The sequence below is a fragment of the Scyliorhinus torazame genome, chromosome 1, assembly GCF_047496885.1.
Source record: "Scyliorhinus torazame isolate Kashiwa2021f chromosome 1, sScyTor2.1, whole genome shotgun sequence".
NCBI classification, from domain to species: Eukaryota; Metazoa; Chordata; class Chondrichthyes; order Carcharhiniformes; family Scyliorhinidae; genus Scyliorhinus; species Scyliorhinus torazame.
The window spans coordinates 234,086,521-234,105,339 of record NC_092707.1 but is presented as its reverse complement, the minus strand read 5'-3'; the positions used below and the strand labels follow the sequence as shown (position 1 = coordinate 234,105,339).

Genomic DNA, 18,819 nt, shown 5'->3' with positions numbered 1-18,819 from the left:
TGGTGGGCAACAACATCAAAATGTTAGACAAATGTTAGGAAATGCGGCACTGGGATGGAGTGGTGAGACCATTATGTGGCACAGAGCTCCTAGAGTGGATAATGTGATGCTGAAAAGCTATAGGAGGTCTTGGCTGTGCCCTGACCCTAGTCCAGAGTCTCCATCGGGTTACCTCTGGCTATTCAGCTGTTCCTTGTGTCCAGATCATTGGGGAGGGGGATCCCAGGTGAAAAGAAGTCCCCAGAAATGAAAATCCACCCTCTCCCATTTGGCCTGCCTCTTTTGATTTTGTTCCCTATTTTCGGAGCAGATGATAATTGCATCTAACCCAGGCGCAAATGTAAAGTGTTATCCGAGGTGAAGTGGGACATTTCCCACCACGGCTTCAGTGCATGGTATCTAGAAGATGGAATGCAGCTATTCAATTAAGCTTCTTTAACAGCACCTCTTAATTCTGCGCCTCCACCACCTAGAAGGGCAAGGGCACATGGGAACTCAGTCACCCCCAAGTTCCCCTCCAAGCCACAAAGCATTCTGGCTTGGAAATATAGCATTGTTCTTTCAAAGTTGTTGGGTAAAAATCCTGAAACTCACTCGCTCCCTAATAGCTCTGTGCGTGTACAGAAAGTAATTAGGGATGGGCAATAAATGGTGGCCTGCCTAGTGATTCCCACACCCGATAAATGAATAAAAAATAGCTGCAGGTGTATTTTGGATAAAACGTTAAACCATGGTCCTGTCAGCCCTTCCATGGTCAATACTGCAAGAGAGTTGTCTCTATTGTCCTGACCAATATTCATCCTTCAATCAAAAACTGATTAATTGGTCATTATCAAATTGCTCTTTGTGGGCATTTGCTGGGCATAAATTGGTGATCAAATTACCTAGATTACAACAATGACTACACTTGAAAAGGTATTCATTGATTGTAAAGCACGTTGAGCCATCCCATGGTAGTTAAAGTGCTCTATAAATGCAAGTCTTCTTTCTTTTTCTTTTTCTCTCTCTTTCTTTCTTTCTCTTTCTTTCTCCCTCTCTTTCTGGCACTAGGAAAGTTAACTCCAGTTCATTTTTAGTGACATGAAGAGCTTGAGCCACTTGGGTTATGAACTCTCAGGAAATGTACCTCCTTCCATGCAGCACTTAATCAGAAAGGAAACAAAATATTTTCTTCCTAGAGAATAAAGGCCACCAGTAAAACAACGGACTCTAATATTGGTAGATATATTTTAAGTGTACATTTTTAAAGGACTCATTTACGGAATGTGGGCATCACTTGCTAGGTCAGCATTTAATGCCCATCCCTAATTGTCTACGTTGGTGGTGAGCTGCCTTCTTGAACCGCTGCGGTCCCTGAGGTGTAGGTACACACACAGTGCTGTTAGGGAGAGAATTCCAGGATTTTTACCCAGAGACCGTTAGGGAACAATGATATAAACTCGATCTACAAGTTTGCTGACGACACGACTGTAGTGGGTCGGATCTCGAACAGTGATGAGTCAGAGTACAGAAGGGAGATAGAGAACCTAGTGGCGTGGTGTAATGACAACAATCTCTCCCTCAATGTCAGCAAAATTAATGAGCTGGTCATTGACTTCAGGAAGCAAAGTATCGTACACACCCCTGTCTGTATCAATAGGGCCGAGGTGAGATGGTTAGCAGTTTCAAATTCCTAGGAGTGCACATCACCAACAATCTGTCCTGGTCCACCCATGTCGACGCTATGAACAGGAAAGCACAACTGCTCCTATACCTTCTCAGGAAACTAAGGAATTTTGGCATCTCCACATTGACTGTTACCACTTTGTACAGATGCACCATAGAGGCATCCTATCTGGCGGCATTACAGCAACTGCTCGGCCCAAGACCTAACAAACTACAGGGAGTTGTGAACACCGCCCAGTCCATCACATGAACCTGCCTCCTATCCATTGATTCTGTCTACACCGCCCACTGCCTTGGGAAAGCGGGCAGCATAGTCAAAGACCCCTCCCAGCCGGGTTATTCTCTCTTCCAACATCTTCAATTGGGTAGGAGATGCAAAAGTCTGAGAACACGCACTAACAGATTCAAAAACAGCTTCTTCCCCACTGTCACCAGACTCCTGAATAACTCTCTTATGGACTGAATTGATCTTGCCACGCATCTTCTCTACTGAGTAGTACTACACTCCGTATGCTTCACCCAATGTCTGTGTCTATGTATTTACATTGTGCATTTATATATGTCCTATGTTTTTTTATGTATAGAACTATCTGTGCGCAGAACAATACTTTTCACTGTACCTCAGTACACGTGACAATAATCCAAATCTAAATATTTTCAAGTTAGGGTGGTGAGTGACTTGAAGAGGAAGCTCCAGGTGGTAGTGTTCCCAGTTATCTGCTGCTCTTGTCCTAGATGGGAGTGAGTTTGGTATCTGCTGCCTAAGGAACATTGATGAGTTCCTGAAGTGCATCTTGTAGATGGTACATATGGCTGCCACTGTCCATCGGCGGTGGAGGGATCGAATGTTTGTGGAAGGGGGTAGCAATCAAACGGGATGATTTGTCCTGGATGGAGTCATAGACTCTGAGAATCACACAGCACAGAAAAGGCCCTCAGGCCCATTGCATCTGCGTCGCTCAAAAACAACTACCTAACTATTCTAATCACATTTTCCAGCACTGGGCCTTGTATGTCCTGGGATCGCAATTGCACATCTAAATACTTCTTAAATGTTATGAGGGTCTCTGCCAACACCACCCTTTCAGGCAGAGAGTCCCAGACTCCTACCACCCTCTGGGTGAAAAAGTTTTTCCTCACATCCCCCTGCCCCTTACCTTAAATCTATGCCCCCGGTCATTGACCGCTCCACCAAGGGGAAAAGTTTGTTCCTGTTTACTCTATCTATGCCCCTCATAATTTTATACATTTCAATCATGTCCCCCCTCATTCTCCTCTGCTCCAAGGAAAACAATCCAAGTCTATCCAATCTCTCTTCATAACTAAAACTCTCCAGCCCAGGCAACATCCTGGTAAATCTCCTCTGCACCCTTTCCAGTGCTATCACATCCCTCCTATAATGTGGATTCCAGAACAGCACACAATACTCTGGCTATGGCCTAACCAACGTTTTATACAGCTCCAGCATAACCTTCCTGCTCTTAAATTCTATGAATCTGCTAATAAAGGCAAGTATGCCTATGCCTTCTTAACCACTGTATCTACCTTAAGGGTCAGGTGTACATGCATACAAAGGTCCCTCTGATGCTTGGTGCTTCCCAGGGTCCTGCCATTTATCATGTATTCTCTTGTCTTGTATGTATTCTTCTTGCCCAAATGCATCACCTCACACTCATCTGGATTGAATTCCACCAGCCCATCTGACCAGCCCGCCTATATCCTCCTGTAATTAAGGGCTATCCTCGCTATTTACCACCCTGCCAATTTTAGTATCATCCACAAACTTATTGATGAACCATCCTACATTCATATGTATATCATTTATATAAACCACAAGCATCAAGGACCCCAACACTGATCCCTGTGGGACCCCACTGGACACAGGTTTCCAGTCAGAAAAACACCCCTCGACCATCACCCTCTGCTTCCTGCCACTCAGCCAATTTTGGATCCATTTTGCCAAATTTCCTTGGATCACCTACCTGGTCATCTCTTCGAAAAGTTCAATCAAGTTGGTCAGACATGACCTCTCCTTAACAAAACCACGCTGACTGTTCTTGATTAATCCCTGTCTCTCCAAATACAGATTAATTCTGTGCCTCAGAATTGCTTCCAATAGTTTCACCACCACTGAGGTTAGACTGACCGGCCTATAGTTTCCTGGTTTATCCCTTCCTCCCTTCTTGAATAATGGGACCACATTGGCTATCCTCCAGTTCTCCAGCACCTCTCCTGTGGCCAGAGAGGAATTAAAATTTTTTGCCAGCGTCCCTGCTATTTCCTCCATTGCCTCATTCAGCAGCCTGGGATACATTTCACCTGGTCCTGGAGATTTGTCTCTTTTAAGCCTGCCAGACCACTCCGAACCTCCTCCTCCTCTCTGTCTATGTTAATCTCTTTAATTTTATTGCAGTCCTTTTCCCTGATTTTTATACCCTCAGTATCCCTCTTACGAGTGAACACCGACACAAAGTATTCACTTAGAACTCTACCTACATCCTCTGGCACCACACACAAATTACCACTGTGGTCCTTAAAAGGCCCTATTCTTTCCCTAAGCATCCTTTTCCCCTTAATGTAGTTGTAAAACAACTTCGGATTTTCCTTTATTTTACCTGACAGTATCCTTTTGTATTCCCTTTTTGCTCTCCCAATTTCCTTTTTAAGTTCCTTCTTGCACATTCTATGGGTGGAATTCTCCCTGCAACCCCCCCCCCCCCACGCCGGGTGGTAGAATCGCCCAGACACCGCACGAGTCCCGCCACGCCGTCCCGACACCCACACACGATTCTTCCACCCCCCCCCCCCAAACCGGCGCGGCGTGAATCACGGCTGGCCACTGGGAGAATCGCCGCTTGCCGTTTGTAATGGGCGAGCAGCGATCCTCTGGCCCAGATGGGCCGAGCGGCCTGCCCAACACAACAGGTTCCCGCCGGCACCATCCATACCTGGTCGCTGCCTCTGGGAACAGCGCGGGAACGCTGGGGGGGCGGCCTGTGGGGGGGGGGGGGGGGGGGCGAGGGGGGTTCCTGCACTGGGGGGGGGGCTCAAAAGGGGTCTGGCCCGCGATCGGTGCCCGCCGATCGGCGGGCTGGCCTCTCTGAAGGAGGACCTCCTTTCCTCCGCTGCCCCGCAAGATTGATCCGCCATCTTCTTGCGGGGTGGCCGCGGGGAGGACGGCAACCGCGCATGCGCGGGTGATGTCATTTACGCGCCGCCGGTCGCGTCATTTACGCGGCGCCGCTTTTATGCGGCGCTGCTCCTAGCCCCCAGGGGGCGGGAGAATAGGGGGCTGGGAACGGCCTCCGATGCCGGACTGAAACACTCCGGCGTCGGGACTTAGTCTCCCGATGGGAGAATTGCGCTCTATATGTCTCTAGGGTTTCTGATGTTTTGAGCCCTCGATAGCTGCCATAAGCCTCCCTTTTTTTCCTGATCCAATGCTGTATATCTCTTGATATCCAGGGTTCACTGGATTTGTTTGTCCCACCCTTTTTCTTGATTGGAACATGTTGACCCTGTACTCCCCCTATTTCCTTCTTGAATGCATCCCACTGTCTGTCACAGATTTACCTAAAGGTGTCTCCTCCCAGTCCACTCTGGCCAAATCATATCTGATCTTATTAAAATTTGCCTTCCCCAGTTTAGAACTTTGATCTGGTGAGCAGTACGGTGTGAAGTGACTGTTGGGCGCAGACAGTGACCAGGTGTTAGGCTGGCTGCGTATCTGCAGCGCGACCATCCCACCGGGGCACACAGGTATCCCATGCAGCCTGGCTGGCGAGGTGTGGAAGAACCTCCGTGTAACATGTCGTTTCTCTGCCCCCACCACCCTCCTGCAGGTCACCATGTATGCCAACCAGACAGCGATGTTCACTGCCGCAGCTCTGCAGGTGGCCATCCGGCAGCATAGAGTCGGACAGCCCACAGTGGCTGCAGATGCAGCGGTTGCTGCTGCAGCAGAGGGGATGGCTGCGGAGTGGCCCATCGTCGCCGCGCAGGCCACAGGCGCTCAGGACCCGAATGTCCAGGGGGATGCCGAGGGGAACATTGACCCCCCGACGGCGAGGAATGCACAGGAAACGGGCACTGATATCGAAGCACATGGGGGGAGGAGGAGGATCCACTGATGGTGGTGCCAGGGTGCCACAGGCGTCCAGCAAGGCCGAGGGTGTACCGCGACAGAATGTCGTTCGAGGCCCTACCGGACATCACATGCAGGAGGAGACTACGGTTCAGCAGGGAGACGGTCGCACATATATGCCACCTCGTGGCGCACCTCGCACCACTTGGAATGGGTGGAGGACACACTATACCAGTCTCCGTCAAGGTAACGGTGGCCCTAAACTTTTACGCTACCGGTTCCTTCCAGCGCCGGGCGGGGACCTATCCGGGATCTCTCAGGCATCGGTCCACAGGTGCATCAGGGCCGTGACCGATGCCTTGTCCGCCATCGCGGACATCGCGGAAAGGTACATTCAATTCCCCGAGGACCGAGCACAGCAGGAAGCACGGGCACGTGGATTCGCCAAGGTGGTCGGGATACCGATGGTCCAGGGTGTCATCGATGGTGTGCACGTCCCCATGCGCCCACCTGCACACAACAGGGAAGTGTTCATGAACAGGATGGGCGCGTACTCCATGTACATTCAGGTGGTGTGCGACCCCTACATGAAGATCATGCACGTGTGTGCAAGGTACCCCGGGAGTGTGCATGACGCCTACATTCTGGCACAGTCATTCATCCCCGCAATGTTCGACAGATGTCCCGCCCCCCCGGCTTAGGGGCTGGTTGCTGGGCAACAGGGGCTATCCGTTGCGGTCATGGCTGATGACGCCAATATGGAGGCCTCAGACCATCGCGGAGAGCCTATACAACGAGGCCCATGCAGCAACCAGGGGTGTGGTGGAGCGGTGCTTCGGCTGCTGAAGATGCGATTCAGATGCCTGGACCCCTCCGGAGGGACTCTGCAGTACCAGTCCGACAGGGTCGGTCGCATAGTTGTGGTCTGCTGTGCCCTGCACAACATTGCCATGCAGAGGGGAGATGCACTGGTGGAGGAGTCGGAGGGCGGACCCCAGGCAAACTAAGGGGAGGAGGAAGAGGAGGAGGAGGATGGCGTGCATCAGGGTGGGGGGAGGGGTGCAGGACACAGACACTGCCCGGGTGCTGGTTACGCGTTGGTGGCCACATGGTTCACGCACCGTGGGGGAGGGATTCGCTGAACACTGCCACTTGCACCGCCAGTCCTGCACACAGGCACCACACAGCACCCCCCCTAACCCCGCACCGCGTACACGGCACCATTTCCACATCATCTTACCACTGCGGCACTACGGGATTGCACAACATTGATGATTGTGTAAGCGGTTGTGATCAGTGCCATGTTGAATGATGACAGCCCGCTCTGCGATGAGCTGTGAGCTCAGATTCGCCAGCCAAGTTGTGACTCATGGCTATAGCTGAACCATGCACTCCGGTGGTCACAGCCTTCGTAACGGACATTTCATCACGTGCCCGTGTGGGGTAGCTGGCGTCGGAGTGCCGAGGACAACGGTGTCCGATTTTGGGAGGCGGGGGGAAAGGGACAGCACATCCGGCACCGACGTTGAACCGCTCGTTAACCACAGCGGCACTCGGTCACCCTCACGAGCCCCATGGCACCGGACATAGCACACAGTCTTACAAGTTAAGTGCAACAGTGAATTTATTTGTGACATTCACATACAGATAGATGCCTTACCCCCTCCAACTAAACTGTGCCCTGCACCCGTGCCAACTTATTATGTGCCTAACTTCTTTGCCTTACCACTACGTCTAGATGTCTCCCCAGATGGTACAGCAGGAGTGGAGGCGGACTGCTGTGAATCACGCCCTTCGACATGGCTCCCCTTCGGCACACGTTTCCTGGGGCGGCCCGGCTTCGATGGGCCAGGCTGCTCTGCGGGCGTGCTGGATGGCGTGGTGCCACCCTGACCTGCCCGCTCCCCACCAGATGCGCCAGGGATGGAACGGAGGGAGGCCGAGTGTTTTGGGACGTCCCTTGCTGGAGGTACCGGGCCGGGCCCCAGAACCTCCTCCTCCCTCGGGGAGCCCGGTGGCCCCCGGGCCTCACTGTGGGACGGAGATGCGATCAGAGACATGCCCCGTCGCACCCCCGACACCTGGCGCTGCCAGTCCTGGAGGCCTGCAGCGGTATCGGCCATGATCCAAATGTTCGCAGAGACGGAGCCCAGGGAGTGCGACATTCCTGCCATGGACTGTGCTATCTCAACCTGTGAGTGTGCTACGCCATCCATCACGTACGCCAGGCAGCCTATGCTCTCCGCGACTGACTGCTGGGACTGTGCCATCGCTTGCTGGGACCGGGCCATGGCATGGTGAGACTCAGACAGGGCCCCGAGAGCGGCGGCAATGTTGTGTTGGCTCTGTGAGATGGCTGCCTGTGAGAGGGCAGCCCTCTCCTGGGCCATGGATGACGCGTGCACGTGAAGCCCAACGCCTTGTAGAACCTAACCAATGGCCGAAACCGTTTCACCCATTGCCTCCACCGCGGACGCCAAGCGTGCAGTGTCGGCCTGGGTGGCTGCGATGAGCGGCACCACTCTCTGCTCCTGGACGTGAATGGACTCCTCCAACTGCATGTGCAGGTCCTGGAAGATGGCCCTCATCCCGTTATTCAGTCCCTCGGTGTCCACATGCATCGGTTGTCCGGGTGGGTCAAGTACATCCAGGAACCCGGGAACCGTCTGGGCAGCAGCTCTTTGCTGGGCCTGGGCTGCCCTCTGACCGTCCAACCCCTCGGCTGCTCCAAACTCTACCTGCGCACCAGACCGTGACCCGGGAGCCTCATCACTTATCTGCCTAACCGAGGTGAGTGTCTCTGCGATGGTGGATGGTGTGGGAGACAGCAGTGCCGCTAGCTTGAGGTCATCGTCCGTTAGGAGGTCTGGTGTGTACTGGTCCCCCTCATGGCCCGGCGCAAGGTGCATGCGGCCCATGTCATGTTGCCCTCCAGGTGAATCCGTGGACTGTGTGGCCGTTCTCTGTGCGTCATCGTCACTGTCCGTCATGTGCCCCTCAGTATTGTCTCTGTCCGTCGTATGTGCGTCCCCGTCCAGCATCCCAGACTGAGAGGATGGCCCTCCTGTCCGACCGACTGTCACCCTCTGGCGTGCGTCCCTGGGTGCGCTTGAGGTTGAAGATGGTCAGCTGTGTCTTGGCCGAGACGACCCTGGACGTTCGGCGGCTGGCCCTGGGGAACACAATGATACGGGATTCGTTAGACACGCTGGGCCGGGTGTATGGTGGTGGTGGGGGCAGTGTGCGAGGGGGGGCGGGGATCGAGGGTGCAGTGGCCAGAGTGTGAGGGGGGAGGGGATCGGGGGTGCAGTGGCCAGAGTGAGGGGGGAGGGGACCGGGGGTGCAGTGGCCAGAGTGTGAGGGGGGGCGATGACGGGTTGGGTGGGGGGGGTGGGGGTGAGGACATGCAGGGTTGTCTCACTTGCTTCTGCGCCTCCGACCTGGAATGTCGCGACCTCCCGGGTGGCGGATCCCCCAGCGAGGTCCAGGGCCCCCTGCTCGTGAACATTTAGGGGGTGCAGCACAGGGGAACCCCCTCCGGTTCTCATATGCTCACGTTGGTTGTGAGCTGTCTTGTCCTGGGGGGGGGGGGGGGGGGGATGGATAAAGCATCACAATTAGGCGGGTATCATCAGGGCGTGCAGATATAGGCTATATTAATGCTGGGTGAGGAGACAGTTGGAGCCACGCCATGGCATCTCTCCGGGGGGGGGGGGGGGGGTCCCGGTGCTCATGTGGGTCGAGTACAACGTTGTGCACCCTGAACTCCCCCCCTCCCCCCTCCCCCCACCCCACTTACCCCCCTCGTGCGGGGGGGGGGGGGGCGGTTGGTTGTGACCCGGGGGCACCTCATGGCACTTACCCTGGCAGCCCGAGTGAGGTCGTGCAGCTTCTTCCGACTCTGCTCCCCGGACCGGGGGGTGTACGCCACAGCACTCACAACGGTGCCAACTTCACGCCAACCGTGCCTCACCGTGCTGGACGGCTGGCGATGCCCACGTCTTCGGCAGAGGGTGGCCCTTCGGCTTTCAACCTCATCGAGGAGGGTGTCCAGGTCCGTGTCCCGGAACCTCGGTGCGGCTCGTCGGGACTCAGCCATCTCTCCTCCTTCTCCTCCTCCTGGGTCCTTCCGTGCACGGAACGCGGCATTCATGGCGCAGCGCCGCGTCATTCGGGCGTCACGCGCTTACGACGCTGCTTTCGCGCCACGCCCCCCGAGTTCCTCGCGGCCCCGCTCCTAGCCCATTTTCGGGCCCTGAATCGATCGCGATCGGGGCCGTTTCGACGGCGTTCATGACAACGTGGGCACTTAGCCGCGGGAGCGGAGAATCGCGCCCCAGATGTTTTACTGAGTTTATAATTCACCATCTGCCATGGTGGTGTTTGAACCTGGGTCCCCAGAGAAATACCCTGGGTCTCTGGATTACAAGTCCAGCGACAATACTACTTTCAAGGAAGGCGTTAGCTGCGTATTGAAAAATGTGCTATTCTGTCATAAAACAAGACTCTGAACAAACTGACATCAGTGTTATTTATTTACAGAGCATTACCTCATACACTAATAAATCATCTCAGCCTTGGAAAAAGAGACAATCATTTTGTTTTTAAACACCTAAAAAATGAGGTAATGGTGTCAGAGTGTGATTAACCTGTTGCAAAAATATAAATGTTATGTCCCAGAAGCACAAATTATCACTCCCCTATTGTTAAAGGACCCAAAGATTTTTTTTTTTTTGCAGTCTGTACGGTGACTATTTAGGTAACTCGGTTATAAAGATTAAGAAAAATGTTCAGGAAGTATTTCTGAAAGCAAAATGAACAATTGAATGCTGCTTGATTATCAGTCATTACTGATATGATTTTGTAATGGTTCAGCTGTGATTAAAACTTATGTTTGCATTTGACTTAACCCTTTAGTAACCAAGCTTTTATCCTCTCAAAATATAATGAAGGTTCCCCTGTTAGTTATAGAATAGAAGAATCGTTGAATCTCTACAGTGCCCGTCAAGTCTGCACCGACCCTCTAAAAGAGTCCCCGACCTAGGTTCATTACCCCGCCCTATCCCCGTAACCCCATAACCCTACCTAACCTGCACAGCCTTGGACTGTGGCAGGAAACCAGAGCATCTGGAGGAAGCCCACGCGGACACTGGGAGAAAGTGCAAACTCCACACAGTCACCCAAGGCCGGAATCAAACCCACGAACCTGGTGCTGTGAGGCAGCCGTGCTAACCACTGTGCCACCATGCCACCCAGTTCTCTGATCAAGGTAGTAAAGAAGCAGAGGAAGGCTTAATGTCCCCTTTTGTGCCGTTTGTTGATGGTTGGAGAGGATTTACTATTGGCCTCAGTGCTTCTGGATTAGGGAGGTGAAAACCAACGAAAGTCTTTGACTCTGATCTCTATCCAGCAATCCTTGCTGGAAATGTATGTGAAGAAAAGTTCATATTCCTCCCAAGCCAAATAGCCTACAATTTAATTGTGCAGAAAAACCACCGAGAATCGCAGAATGTTGGCCCATCGCTTCTATGCCAGCTCTTTGGTAGAGCTAACTAATGAATTCTACACTCTGCTGTTTATCCATAGTCTTGTATTTTTTTTCAAGTATTTTATCCAGTTCAGATTTGAATGTTTTATTGAATCTGTATACACCATGTTATTTCCTTAGAGTATTGACAATGGGTCTAATGCATTCAATTAATGCTTCTTTGCCACACATTTGCCCTTCAGGAAACCTCATTTTTCCTGGTCATTTGCTAATGACAGCCTGCATCTTTTTGGCTCTTATGTTCTTGGACCCCATTTACTTGTGATTCTGAAGGAGCTATAGCTACTCTTCTGATCTCATGGTATTGGGAAATCCTCACCCTCAGTGCACATTCAGAATCTTTATTCAACCATTGTTGTAAAATTTGAGTAGGTATCCAGAATGCAATCTTGTGGAAAGGAAATAATGCTGAGTCAATTAGCTTCTGTAAGAGGGATTTAATCAATATCTGGTTGTAACAATAAGCATAGGTCACGACGATTAATGCTGATGAGGGAGGTCATGTGACATATCTAGCTCATCGTGATAATATAAATATCATCTTCTAATCACACTCCTAGCTGCCTGTCAAATGTTTTTGGTGTTTTCACTTCAATTCCCTTATTTAGACGATTATTCAAAATATTAACCACTCTTGGTATGAAGAAATACTTGCCAACACAATTCTTTATAGGAGGGATGTGATAGCGCTGGAAAGGGTGGAGAGGAGATTTACCAGGATGTTGCCTGGGCTGGAGAGTTTTAGTTATGAAGTGAGATTGGATAGAATCATAGAATCCTTACAGTGCATTAGGAGGTCCATTTGGCCCATCGATTCTGCACTAACCATCCGAAAGAGCACTCAACCTAGGTCCAAATCCCTGTAAGTAACCTTTCAACACTAAGGGGCAATTTAGAATGACCAATCCGCCTAACCTACACATTTTTGAACTGTGGAAGGAAACCGGAGCACCCAGAGGAAACCCATACAGACACGGGGAGAACGTGCAAACGCCACCCAGACAGTTAGCCAAGGTCGGAATTGAACCTGGGTCCCTGGCGCTGTGAGACAGAATGTTAGCCACTGTGCCGCCATAGATTTGGATTGTTTTCCTTGGAACAGAGAAAACCAAGGGGGGACAAGATTGAGATGTATAAAATTTCCTTGGACCATAGACTTGAATTGTTTTCCTAGGAGGAGAGGAGACTGAGGGGGAACATGGTTGAGATGTATAAAATGATGAGGGTGCATAGATAGAGTAGACAAGAAGAAACGTTTTACCTTGATGGAGGGATCAATGACCAGTGGGGATAGATTTAAGGGGCAGGAGGTTTAGAGGGGATGTGAGGAAAAACATGATTACGCAGAGGGTGGTGGGAATTTGGAACTCACTGCTTGAAAGGATGGTGGCGGCAGAGACCCATATAACGTTTAAGAAGTATTTAAATGTGCACTTGCGATCCCAAGGTATACAAGGCTATGGGCCAAGTGCTGGGAAATGGATCAGATTGGTAGGAGTTTGTTTTTAACCGGCGCAGACGCGATGGGCCGAAAGGCCTTTTCTGTGCTCTATGACTCCATGCACGCGATTTTCCCAAAAGGGAACAAAATACCCTATTGAGCGTGTTTAGTCACGTATTTCTTGTGCGACTCGGGTCGAATAAGGGGCCTGCGTGGGGAATATGGGGCTGAGGTGCACATAGCCCCATTTTGTACAGTGGGGATCTCTGATCGCCGGAACTCCCCATTGTAACAAGAGATCGGGACGCCATTTTTAAATGGCATCCCGATCTCCGAGGCCCCCAAAACAATCACCGACCTCCAGCCCCAGCTGAACACAATATGGGAGGGACCACGTCCCCCCGCACCTGCCCAAAACCCATGCTGGGTTCCCCCGGCCCGATTGGCACCTGACCTGGCACCCTGGCAGTGCCCATGCCACCTTGGCAATGTCACCTGGGTTCCAGTCTGGCACTGCCAGGGTACCCAGGTGACACCAACAGTGCCAGGGCACCACCCTGCCCAAAGCGCATGCAGCTGGGGGCCTCCGATCCTATTGGAGACCCCCACGAGTGCCGTTCCGTCTGGTCTCCGTTTGTGGGTACCAGTACCAAACAGCGCTCGCCCGAGGTCTCCAAGGTGAAGGGGTTGAAACCCCTTCAGGTACCTCGAGAATCTGCACTTTACAGTGAGGCAAGCTGTCTCGCTCTAATATGCAGATTTGCTAAAATGTGATGCCGCCCATTGTGGGCAGGATTCACATCGCAACGTCTCATGCGATTATGTTGAGTCTCATGAGGCGTTGCAAGCCGGGTAGATCCTTAGAGCGGGGTCCCCCAGCTTTCAACGGCCATGCTGCACTGCGGCAAGCTGCTTTTCCGGCACAGTGTGGCCGTAGGATCGTGTCCTAAGACTTTATGACTATGGGTCCCTCGAGCTTACCTGCTGTTAACTTTGCAAAACTTTACATTGCAACAATATTCAAGATACAGCTTGCCTTTTAGAACAAAGAACAAAGAAAAGTGAGCAAAGGAATAGGCCCAATGGCCCTCCAAGCCCGTGCCGACCATGCTGCCCGTCGAAACTAAAACCTTCTACACTTCCTGGGTCCGTATCCCTCTATTCCCATCCTATTCATGTATTTGTCTAGATGCCCCTTAAACGTCACTATCCTCCCTGCTTCCACCGCCTCCTCCGGCAGCGAGTTCCAGGCACCCACTACCCTCTGTGTAAAAAAACTTGCCTCGTACATCTCCTCTAAACCTTGCCCCTCTCACCTTAAACCTATGCCTCCTAGTAATTGACCCCTCTACCCTGGGGAAAAGCCTCTGACTATCCACTCTCTCTATGCCCGTCATAATTTTGTAGACCTCTATCAGGTTGCCCCTCAACCTCCGTCGTTCCAGTGAGAACAAACCAAGTTTATTCAACCTCTCCTCATAGCTAATGCCCTCCATACCAGGCAACATCCTGGTAAATCTCTTCTGCACCCTCTCTAAAGCCTCCACATCCTTCTGTAGTGTGGCAACCAGAATTGAACACTGTACTCCAAGTATGGCTTAACTAAGGTTCTCTACAGCTGCAACATGACTTGCCAATTTTTATACTCAATGCCCCGGCCAATGAAGGCAAGCATGCCGTATGCCTTCTTGACTACCTTCTCCACCTGTGTTGCCCCTTTCAGTGATTTGTGGACCTGTACACCTAGATCTCTCTGACTGTCAATACTCTTGAGGGTTCTACCATTCACTGTATATTCCCTACCTGTATTAAACCTTCCAAAATGCATTACCTCACATTTGTCCAGATTAAACTCCATCTGCCATCTCTCCGCCCAAGGCTCCAGACAATCTAAATCCTGCTCTATCCTCTGACAGTCCTCATCACTATCCGCAATTCCACCAACCTTTTGTGTCGTCCGCAAATTTACTAATCAGACCAGTTACATTTTCCTATAAATCATTTATATATACTACGAACAGCAAAGGTCCCAGCACTGATCCCTGCGGAACACACTAGTCATAGCCCTCCAATCAGAAAAGTACCCTTCCATTGCTACTCTCTGCCTTCGATGACCGAGCCAGTTCTGTATTCATCTTGCCAGCTCACCTCTGATCCCGTGTGACTTCACCTTTTTTGCCAGTCTGCCATGAAGGACCTTGTCAAAGGCCTTACTGAAGTCCATATAGACAACATCCACTGCCCCACCTGCATCAACCATCTTTGTGACCTCCTCGAGAAATTCTATCAAGTTAGTGAAATACGACCTCCCCTTCACAAAACCGTGCTGCCTCTCGCTAATACGCCCACTTGCTTCCAAATGGGAGTAGATTCTGTCTCAAAAAATTATCTCCAGTAATTTCCCTACTGCTGACATAGGTCTCACCGGCCTGTAGTTCCCTGGATTATCCTTGCTACCCTTCTTACACAAAGGAACAACATTGGCTATTCTCCAGTCCTCCAGGATATCACCTGAAGACAGTGAGGATCCAAAGATTTCTGTCAAGGCCTCAGCAATTTCCTCTCTAGCCTCCTTCAGTATTCTGAGGTAGATCCATCAGGCCCTGGGGACTTATCCACCTTAATATTTTTCAAGATGGGCAGCACGGTGGCGCAGTGGTAGCACTGCAGTCTCATGGCACCGAGGTCCCAGGATCGATCCCGGCTCTGGGTCACTGTGTGTGTGGAGTTTGCACATTCTCCCCGTGTTTGCGTGGGTTTCGCCCCCAGAACCGAAAGATGTGCAAGGTAGGTGGATTGAACACGCTAAATTGCCCCTTAATTGGAAAAAATTAATTGAGTACACTAAATTTTTTTATTTTTAAATATATATTTTTCAAGATGCCCAACACCTCGTCTTTTTGGATCTCAATGTGACCCAGGCTATCTACACATCCTTCTCCAGACTCAACATCCCCCAATTCATTCTCTTTCATGAATACTGATGCAAAGTATTCATTTAGTACCTCACCCATTTCCTCTGGCTCCACACATAGATTCCCTCCCATGTCCTTCAGTGGGCCAACCCTTTCCCTGGCTACCCTCTTGCTTTTTATGTACGTGTAAAAAGCCTTGGGATTTTCCTTAACCCTATTTGCCAATGACGTTTTGTGGCCCCTTTTAGCCCTCCTGACTCAGAAGAAATTAAGAACTAGGAGCAGGAGTAGGCCATCTGGCCCCTCAAGCCTGCTCCGCCATTCAATGAGATCATGGCTGATCTTTTGTGGACTCAGCTCCACTTTCCAGCCCGAACACCATAACCCTTAATCCCTTTATTCTTCAAAAAACTATCTATCTTTATCTTAAAAACATTTAATGAAGGGGCCTCTACTGCTTCACTGGGCAAGGAATTCCATAGATTCACAACCCTTTGGGTGAAGAAGTTCCTCCTAAACTCAGTCCTAAATCTACTTCCCCTCATTTTGAGGCTCTGCCCCCTAGTTCTGCTTTCACCCGCCAGTGGAAACGACCTGCCCGCATCTATACTATCTATTCCCTTCATAATTTTATATGTTTCTATAAGATCCCCCCCCGCATCCTTCTAAATTCCAACGAGTACAGTCCCAGTCTACTCAACCTCTCCTCGTAATCCAATCCCTTCAGCTCTGGGATTAACCTAGTGAATCTCCTCTGCACACCCTCCAGTGCCAGTTCGTCCTTTCTCAAGTAAGGAGACCAAAACTGAACACAATACTCCAGGTGTGGCCTCACTAACACCTTATACAATTTCAGCATAACCTCCCTAGTCTTAAACTCCATCCCTCTAGCAATGAAGAAGAAAATTCCATTTGCCTTCTTAATCACCTGTTGCACCTGTAAACCAACTTTTTGCGACTCATACACTAGCACACCCAGGTCTCTCTGCACAGCAGCATGTTTTAATATTTTATCATTTAAATAATAATCCCTTTTGCTGTTATTCCTACCAAAATGGATAACTTCACATTTGTCAACATTGTATTCCATCTGCCAGACCCTAGCCCATTCACTTAGCCTATCCAAATCCCTCTGCAGGCTTCCGGTATCCTTTGCACTTTTTGCTTTACCACTCATCTTAGTGTCGTCTGCAAACTTGGACACATTGCCCTTGGTCCCCAACTCCAAATTCATCTATGTAAATTGTGAACAATTGTGAGCCCAACACTGATCCCTGAGTGACACCACTAGCTACTGATTGCCAACCAGAGAAACACCCATTAATCCCCACTCTTTGCTTTCTATTAATTAACCAATCCTCTATCCATGCTACTACTTTACCCTTAATGTCATCCATCTTTATCTTATGCAGCAACCTTTTGTGTGGCACCTTGTCAAAGGCTTTCTGGAAATCCAGATTTACCACATCCATTGGCTCCCCATTATCTACCGCACTGGTACTGTCCTCAAAAAATTCCACTAAATTAGTTAGGCATGACCTGCCCTTTATGAACCCATGCTGCGTCTGCCCAATGGGACAATTTCCATCCTTGCTTAAGTTCCTTCCTACTTTCCTTATATTCCACACAGGCTTTGTCTGTTCCCAGCCTTCTAGCCCTGACAAATGCCTCCTTTTGTTTTTGACGAGACATACAATATCTTTCGTTATCCAAGGTTCCTGAAATTTGCCATATTTATCCTTCTTCCGCACAGGAACATGCCGGTCCTGAATTCCTTTCAACTGACATTTGAAAGCCTCCCACATGTCAGATGTTGATTTACCCTCAAACATCCACCCCCAATCTAGGTTCTTCAGTTCCCGCCTAATATTGTTATAATTAGCCTTCCGCCAATTTAGCACATTCACCCTAGGACCACTCTTATCCTTGTCCACCAGCACTTTAAAACTTACTGAATTGTGGTCACTGGTCAAGAAATGTTCCTCGACTGAAACTTCTACCACCTGGCCTGGCTCATTCACCAATTCCAGGTCCAGTGTAGCCCCTTCCCGAGTTGGACTATCTACATATTGTTTTAAGAAGCCCTCCTGGATGCTCCTTACAAACTCCACCCCGTCTAAGCCCCTGGCACTAAGTGAGTCCTAGTCAATATTGGGGAATTTAAAGTCTCCCATCACAACAACCCTGTTGCTTTTACTGCTTTCCAAAATCTGTCCACCTATCTGCTCCTCTATTGCCTGCTGGCTGTTGGAGGCCTGTAGTAAACCCCCAACATTGTGATTGCACCCTTCTTATTCCTGATCTCTACCCATATAGCCTCGCTGCCCTCTGAGGTGTCCTCCCACAGTACTGCTGTGATATTCTCCCTAACCAGTAGCGCAACTCCTCCAACCCTTTTACCGCCCCCTCTATCCCTGGAACATCTAAATCCTGCAACGTTTAGCTGCCAATCCTGTCCTTCCCTCAACCAGGTCTCTGTAATGGCAACAATGTCATAGTTCCAAGTACTAATCCAAGGTCTATGTTCATCTGCCTTACCTGTTATACTTATTGCATTAAAACATATGCACTTCAGGCCACCAATCCTGCTGTTTTCAGCAACATCTCCCTGTCTGCTCTTCCTCAGAGCCATACTGGCCCTATTCCCTAGTTCTCCCTCAATTTTTTCACCTTCTGACCTATTGCTCTGGTACCTACCCCCCTGCCATACTAGAGCTTCGGCACAATAGCACAGTGGTTAGAACTGTTGCTTTACAGCACCAGGGTCCCAGGTTCGATTCCTGGCTTGGATCACTGTCTGTGCGGAGTCTGCACGTTCTCCCCCTGTCCACGTGGGTTTCCTCTGCGTGCTCCCGTTTCGTCCCACAAGTCCTGAAAGACGTGGTAATAGGTAATGTGGACATTCTGAATTTTCCTTCAGTGTACACGAACAGGCGCCAGAATGTGGCAACTTCACAGTAACTTCATTGCAGTGTCAATGTAAGCCTAATTGTGATAATAAGGATTATTATTGTTATTAGCTGGTGGCTGTGCCATGTGGTTTGCAAATAACATTGATGGGCTCTCCTTCTGCATGCAAAGGTTGCAGGCTGCATTCAGGGTGGACACCAGTGTGGGGGCTATTGGTCAATACAAGAATTATTCAGAAGAAATGGCTGCCACCGAG

The 18,819-nt window shown here is 50.3% G+C and overlaps 1 protein-coding gene and 1 long non-coding RNA gene across 4 annotated transcripts in view; one reads left to right on the top strand and one right to left on the bottom strand.

Annotated features, from left to right (window-relative positions):
* The window catches only part of filip1b (filamin A interacting protein 1b), a 326,296-nt gene that overhangs the window by 71,756 nt on the left and 235,721 nt on the right, over positions 1-18,819 (bottom strand). The gene's annotated exons all lie outside the window — the stretch shown is intronic.
* The window catches only part of LOC140419501 (uncharacterized), a 38,280-nt gene that overhangs the window by 3,503 nt on the left and 15,958 nt on the right, over positions 1-18,819 (top strand). The window lies entirely within an intron of this gene.